Genomic DNA, 8,369 nt, shown 5'->3' on the forward strand with positions numbered 1-8,369 from the left:
TGTTTTATTATAGTCTCAAGGAAAAGCTTTCAACAAATTTCACTATTAAGTATGATTTTTGCTATAAATTTTTTGTTAGACAAACTTTTTTCAGATAAAAGAAATTCTTCTTTGTTCCTAATGTACTGGGTTCTTGTTTATATTACAACATTGAATGAATCTTGAATTTTAAAATGCTGCTTCTTTATCTATTTAATTCCATTTCCTTGTTCCTCTTTACATTGCTGGGTTCAGTTTATGAGAAAATTGACTGTGATTTTCTTTTCTTGCAATGTTACTATCCCTATTTTTTTTTTTTTTGGTCATACCACACTGCTTGCAGGATCTTAGTTCCCCAGCCAGGGATTGAACTCAAGCCATGGCAGGGAAAGCACTGAGTCCTATCCACTGGATCACCAGGGAATTCCCTTTTCCCATTTTTATATTAAGATTATGCTGGCCTTATACAACTGATAAGAATATTTTCTCTCCCTTTCTATTCTGCAAAAGATTTTATGAAAAAGTGGTGGTTTTTGTTGTGCAGTCGCTAAGTCATATCTGACTGCTTGTTGGGGGAAAGGTAATGGTTATTTCCTCAAATGCTTGGAAGAATATGTGAAGGCAACAGTTTTTAAATTACAGATTCAGTTTCTTTAATACAAGAAGAGCTATTTGATTTTCTCTTTCTTCTTGTGTTAATTTAATAGATTCTTTCTTTCTGGAAAATTATCTCATTAGAAATTTCACGTTAACTGACATGTAAGTCTTTGGATGCGTGCGTGAGTGCTAAGTCACTTTGGTAATGTCCAACTATTTGTGACCCTATGGACTGTAGCCTGCCAGGCTCCTCTGTCCATGGGATTTTCCAAGCAAGAATACTGGAGTGAATTGCCATGCCCTCCTCCAGGGGATCTTCACACCCCAGGGACTGAACCCATGTCTCTTATGTCTTCCTCTTTTTTTTTTTTTTTCTTCTTTTCTTTTTTTTTCAATCCATGTGTCCAGGGCATGAACCAGGCATGGGCACAGAGCAAAAGCCAAGCTGGGATAAACAAGGAGTTGTTTTGTCCCTCACTGATATGAGACAGCCACTATGTCTTCCTCTTTTATGTTTGTTTTCTGAAGGTACCCTTGCATTGTCTTTGGGCTTTAATAATTTCTGTTAAGTCAATCATCAGCCTCATGATCGTTCCTTTGGAGATAATGTGTCTTTCTGGCTGCTTGTTTTTATGCTTTTCAGATGTTTTACTATGATGCATTCAGCTAGGTGTGATTTTTCTTTCTATTTATTCTGCTCGAGGCTCCTTGAATCTATAGACTAATGTGTTTTTTTTTTTCAGTTTTGGGTTATTCCTGGCTATTCTGCTTTACTTCTGTTTCACTCTCTCTTTCTTTACCTTCTGGGAACCCAGTTACATGTGTGTTAGATTTTTTATTCATGTCTCATGTATCTTTTGTACTCCTTTCTGTATTTTCTATCCTTTATTTTCTCTCTTAAATCTATCTATTGACTTCTTTTGAGTCAATAAGACTTTTGAGACAATAAGAGTCAGTAAGAAGTTTCTATAACTTCTATTGAGTTATTTTATTATTTTAGTTCAAAAATTTCCATTTAATTCTTTCTTATGGATTTTATTTTATTCTCTTCTGAAAGTATCCATTTTACCATTTGTGTTAAATGTATGGATCTCCTATGGCTATGATTCTATTTTGTGTTTTTTTTCCCCTCTTAATTTGGGCTTATTTAAATTTTATTTTCTGGGTGTTCTGACAATCTTTCTTGAATGCTGTTCAGAGTGTGTGAAAAACTGTGGTGATAATTTAAGGCTCTGGACGTTGTTATCTTCTTTCACAGAGAATATATATATATTTGTTTTTTTTTTTTTTTATCTCTGGCATGTAGTTAAGCTAGTTAGTTAAATCTAATCAGGGATTTAAGACTGGGTTTCAATATTTATGAGAGCTGGTCTATTTCTGGTTAACCCTTATTTCACAGTGAAGTCCTTCAGTAATTTTAACTGGAATTATTGGATATTTATGTGGGTTCTTCTTTGGAACACCCTAACTTCCAATTTTTTTTTGTCCCCATGTCCACGAGGCTGCAAAATGCTTTGCTAAGCTTTTCTACTTCACAGTTGCTACTGTTAACTTGACAAAAGCCCAGAGAAAATCTGCTCTGAATGTCAGGCTCACTTCTTTACATATCCCTTCTCTCCAGTATCCTGTCTTCTCTCTCTCTGGTTATCTTTGATGCTTTCTGTGGGCTTCAGACATATTTTTAAAATATTATATCCATGATTGCTAGCTATTCTTATCAGGATGGATGGTGTGATACAAAAAAAATTCACCATCTTTAGTAGCAGAAGTTCCTTCTACCACTTTGAAGATGATGTTTCCACAGTTGAACATGAGGTGATCTAATCATTCTCACAACTCATGGAATGCAGAAGTATATGAATTTTTCCATTATGTCTCATTCTGAATGAAACAAGATATACTACCAAGATGAAGAAAACTCTAGGGGGGTCATTTATCTGTTATTCAGAACTGTATCTAAGGCATAAGATTGCTCTATACTTAAAAAAAAATCAAGTAAGCTTTTAACTTTAGTTTTTGGAAAAAGTTAGAAACCATGGTACAGAAAGTTCCCATATATCCTAAGCACATTTTTTTTCATGTCGTAACATTTTACATTAGTGTGGTGCATTTGTCACAGCTAAGAAATAAACATTGATAGATTACTAACAAAATTACATGCTTTATTCAGACTTTACTAATTCTTTCCTAATCTCTTTTTTTTTCTGTCCCAGGATTTTATTTATGTTGCATGTTACGTTTGTCACGTCTCCTCCTCTGGTCTGTAACAGCTTCTCAAATATTTTTCTTGTTTTTGATGATCTTGAGAGTTTTGAAGAGTATTGTTTTAGTATTTTGTAGAATCTCCCTCAGTTTGGGTTTATCTTGTGTTTTTCTCATGGGTAAACAGGTTATGAGTTTTGGGAGGAGGACCACAGAGATGAAGGGCCATTCTTATTACATCATATCAAAAGTACATGCTATCAACACAATGTTCATCTTGATAACTGGGGGGGGGGGGTGGGGGGAGTTGACGTGTAGGCTGCTCCACTGTACATACTCTGCTCTTTGGAAGCAAGTTTAAAGGCCCAGCCCACACTTAAGTGATAGAGAGTTAATCTCTGCTTCCCTGAAAGCTCAGTTGGTAAAGAATCCACCTGTAATGCAGGAGATCCTGGTTCGATTCCTGGGTCGAGAAGATCCCCTGGAGAAGGGATAGGCTACACACTCCAGTATTTTGGCCTGGAGAATTCAGTCCATGGGGTCGCAAAGTGTTGGACATGACTGAACGACTTTCACTTTCTTTCCTCAAGGACTCTATAATTTTTAATGTTTTACTGCCTGCCTGGTTAATGTAATATTCAATAACCCTTCCTTTCAGTTTTTTGCTTGAGTCTAATAGCACTTCAGCATACTGCAGTTCATTTTATTTTCCCAAATTTACTTGCTCTGCAGCAAAGGTGAAGACAGATCTGAATGGCTGTATGGAAGTGGTAGGACTGATGAAAAGATTTTAAAAAATGGAAAATAAGTGCTGAGTGTTTCTTTTAATATAAAAATCTCATTTAAATTCTACTCTATAAATATTAATTTCTTGACAACCATTATAATCATACAACAAAGATAGATGTGTTAATAGAAAATGTAGGTTCCAGTTTCCATTGTGCTTTTAATTAATTGTGCAGTGTTGAGAAAAATAAGCTCCAGAGTTTGGTCCTTATATAGAGAGGACAGTGTAGCTGGACTATAATGCCTCTAAGTTTTTTTTTAATTAATCAATTTTAATTAGAGGGTAATTTCTTTACAATATTGTGGTGGTTTTTGCCATACATCGACATGAATCACCCATGAGGGCACATGTGTCCCCACAACCTGAAACCTCCTCCCTCCCCACTCTTCCCTCTGGGTTGTTCCAGAGCACCAGCTTTGAGTGCCCAGCTTCATGCATCAAATTTGTATAATGCCTCTAAGTTTTAAAAAGTCTCATGTAATTAAAAAAATATTCAAAGACCTTTAAGCAGATCTTGTACCAAATGATTGATAGACAATTTTCAATGATATTTCTGTATATCTGAACCCTGCTACAAAACCAGTTGAAGAAGTGGATCCTTTATTCTCAGCAGTCAGATTGCTCTTGTTTGGACTAATTTAGATAACTGTTGTTGTGGTGGTTGTTCGGCTGCTAAGTCGTATCCGACTCTTCGCGACCTCATGGACTGTACCATGCCAGGCTTCCCTGTTTCTCACTATTTCCTGGAGTTTGATAGACAACTAGGTGGCAGCTTCCGGCTGAGGGGAAATAATACAAAGCAATAAGCCCCAAATACTGGATTAACACTTTGCAGAAGAAAATAAAAGAAGGGAGAAATATAGGAATACAGATAGCGTCCGGTATCTGGGGATTCCACATCTGCAGATTCAGCCAACCATGGTTGGAATCCTCTGTTGATTTTGGTGGATGTGGAACCAATAACATAGAGGGCCCACTGTACTGCACACCATTTTATACCAGGGACTTGAGCATCCTCAGACTTTGGGATCTGTGGTCATTCTAGAACCCATCCCAGGCAGATACCGGGAGAGCCGTGCAGATGGTTCTGAGTAATCCATAATTATAATGTGGCTTTCACTCTTGCTCTCTCTTTTCTCACTAAGACTGTGCATAATTTGATAATCGATGTTGGAAATGAGAACATATCTCTCTTAGTAGAACTTATAGCACTAGTTCCCGTGGTATAAGAATGACATCATCCATTTTTTGGTTTGGTGAACAACAAAGGAAATTTCTCACCTCAGATTTCAGAAAGCAAAAGGAATTGTTCCCGAGAAGAACTTGTCATTTCCTTGGACTGATTATGAAAGCTGTCTGTGGTTATGGAGAATTTTTTTTCTCCAGGGAAAATACATGAACACTAGAAATTTTCCAGACTTGGGAAATAGTAGTGGATAAATAAAAATGTTGAGCCTCTTACCCTGCTGGTTCAGATTCTGAACGTGATTCAAATTTTGTACCTACTCCCGTGGTGGGAGGCAGGGAGAAGAAAAAACAAATTGAGAACAACACTTGGAATAAAAGATGGATTGTGTTAGTACACTGCACATGGTTATTGCTGGTGTGGGGGGTGGAGAAGGGATTTCAACACCCTCCTCATTTGAGGCCAAGTATGTCAGCTCTTTTCAGGTGCTAAAAAGCTAAGAGCTTTATTTTAGTGATTACAGTAGTCTTGGATGAAAACGTGAAGGAAACCTGCTAGGAGGAAGGCACTTGGAGTGCCTAGCAAGGGCGGTGACATTCTCTGGCTCATCCCTGCGTTTAAGATGCCTCACATTTCAGCTCTAGGGCAGCTTAGGGTGCAGAGGAGCAAGCTGAAGGGGCCATTAGTGTGAACGATGGCTTCCTTTTACACACCAGTTTGCAGGCGAGGTCTTTCATGCTGTCAGGAGATTAAAAAAAAAACCTTTCTGAAAATGTCCTGGAGGTGATTTCATGGGAGCAGTAGATCCCAGATTAGTCAAAGTAACTGTTTGTTTATATTGTTCAGGTATTTTGAAAGCTGTTACCTTATTGTTTCCATGATGACAAATAAGTGGATCCTAAGGTCACTCAGAATCAAATGTTCATCTCCCTAAGGGCAACATTAGGGCACTTTGGGGGAGAAAAAGAATTCCTGCTTTCCTAATACCCATGACTCTGATTTTGTTATTCAACAAATCATATTTGAAAAAGAAGCCTGTCACTTATCAGCCAGTATTTTCCCTCTGATGCCTGGTTCAGATGGGCTAGGAGAAATCCTTGTCTCCCCTTCCCTATCCAGGATCATTCTTTCTTTTGGCACATAAGCAAATCAACCTTAAATAAGTTTAAACTCATTTAAATCTTTTGAACATTTTTTTCCCCCTAAGTTTGAATCCTTAATTGTTTTTTCATCTTTTAATTTATTTTGTCTTCCTTTAACTTCAGCAGTTATCTATGTATCTTGGAGGGTAGAACTAGAAGTCACTGCTGGAAAGATTTTTTCTTTTCTAATTTTAAAAATTAAAACTTTGTTATTTGGTGTCTAGGCTGTTTATTGAATCAGCCTTGGAAACTGAGATTCCCAGCAAGGGTGCTCAGGACAGACTTTGACAAGCAGTGTTAGAACCATCCTCTCTTCTGACACCCACAGACCTAGTAGTAAGCCTGGGACACCAGTCTAGATGGCCCCCTCATGTTGAGTTCCCCTATGGGGGTCCAGTTGAGACTATAACAGCTCATTTAAGAAGTACTAATGATTTTGAGATCCAACCAGTCCATCCTGAAGGAGATCAGTTCTGGGTGTTCATTTGAAGGACTGATGCTGAAGCTGAAACTGCAATACTTTGGCCACCTCATGAGAAGAGTTGACTCATTGGAAAAGACCCTAATGCTTGGAGGGATTGGGGGCAGAGGAGAAGGGGATGACAGAGGATGAGATGGCTGGATGGCATCACCGACTCCATGGGCATGAGTTTGAGTAAACTCCGGGAGTTGGTGATGGATTCTGGCGTGCCACGATTCATGGGGTCGCAAAGAGTCGGACACGACTGAGCGACTGAACTGAACTGAATGATTTTGAATTTTGGAATGGAAAGGATTGGGATCTGGATTCCTCCCTACCCCCACCCTGAAATTTCTTGCTTTTTAGGTTCCCATCATCATCACGTTATGACAAGATTACACATTGTGGTCTGAAGACTCCCTGCCTGGCCCTGTTTCTTCCTGCTTTTATCTTGCAGAGGTGTTATCCCCAGATCAACTACTTTTGCTCCCAACTCTGTCTCAGTATCTTTCAGGGAGAACTACCTGCCACGTAGATTGGTTAATTTATTAGTTCATTTTAACCTTCCAACATTACTGGGGAGGAGAGTTAAAATAAATAAAACATTTCCCAGAGACTTTCTCAATTCAAGTATTTAGTTTTCAGCTTTCTTGATTGCAGCTTCATTCTGGACACACTTCCCTGAGGCCACACATTAACCATCTTGCTTTTGGATGCGTCACAATTCCTCAGCCTCACATTTTTTTGCTCACTACTCTCTGTGCATGGCTAATATCATCGGCTTTGCATTTGATTTTCTTAGTTGCTTTCTTGGGGAGTAAGCAGATAGGTGAAAATTCTTGATTTATCTTTATAAATCGAAAAGAAGTACTAAGTCTAATTTCCTTTCCCTCCACGTCTAGCAGACACATGAGGAACGAAATATCCTGAGAAAACTTACATCATGTTCTTGCCTTAGTAGTGAAACCAGTTGAGTAATGTGTCATTGATTACAATGAACCAAACAGCCCAGTGTCGGAAGGCAGCTCCCCAGCACAGACCTCCAGATGCTGAACTTTCTCTTGTTTGTTCTCTTGACCCTCAGCCAGATCTTGGCTCCTCCAACTCCTCATATCTGCGTCTCAGATGCCCCTGGCTGTGTTCCAGCACTCTGGACCTCCCCAGTCCCTTCCCCGTCACACACCCTACCCATGGCTCACCCACACAACCTGCCCACACCTGCCTTGGGCTAGTGTTTCCTTCTTAAGTGGCCCCTGAATACAAATAGTACATGTTGTATAATGGCTCCCTTTCCAGAGCAAATTGGCACACATTTGTGTAAATAAAATGTCTTTCCCCTCTGGATGGATTCACTGTTGGCCTGTGACTAGGAAGAACAAAGGGAAGAGGGTCTGGGAAGGGTGAGTGAAGCATGCAGCCTGTGCTACCATACTAATACATCAGTTTCGTGGTGTTTCCAAATTCCCGAACACTTGGAGGTGGCAATGATCAGAAATCAGAATGATTAGGAGGCGGAAAAACCTCCCCATCAGGGATAAATAATAGATTGCATACATTAATTGTCTACAGATGAATGCTCAGTCTGATACTGTGTATGGAATTTCCTGTTTCAGAAACAGAGTCTGATTCTTATTTCAACAGAACCTATGAAACCTGCTTGTTAGTCTGATTTCACAGCATGGATTTATTATCAAGTTATATCTATCAAAAATGATTAAGTATGTTTATCACTTCTAAAGGTAGTGCTGTTAGCAGTGGATTTAGCATGACTGTTTTGTGTGGAAAGAGTTTCCCTATGAGAGTCTTTTAAGTTATAAGTCATTTTGGGGGAAGAGGGAATGGGGTGCTATTGTTTAACGGATATAGAGTTACAGCCTTTCTCTATTCATCTGGAGATGGATGGTGGTGATGACTATACACAGTACTTAATGCCACTAAACTGTACACTTAAAGATATTTAAAGTGGTAAATTTTATGTGTATGTAACCATAGTAAAAAATGAAAAAAGTCATTTGT

The 8,369-nt window shown here is 38.7% G+C and overlaps 1 pseudogene; it reads right to left on the minus strand.

Annotated features, from left to right (window-relative positions):
* Positions 1-972: 972 nt before the first annotated feature.
* On the minus strand, positions 973-1,066 carry LOC122685627 (annotated as a pseudogene).
* Between the last annotated feature and the right edge of the window lie 7,303 nt (positions 1,067-8,369).

This window comes from Cervus elaphus, chromosome 28, assembly GCF_910594005.1.
Source record: "Cervus elaphus chromosome 28, mCerEla1.1, whole genome shotgun sequence".
In the NCBI taxonomy this organism is placed as follows: domain Eukaryota; kingdom Metazoa; phylum Chordata; class Mammalia; order Artiodactyla; family Cervidae; genus Cervus; species Cervus elaphus.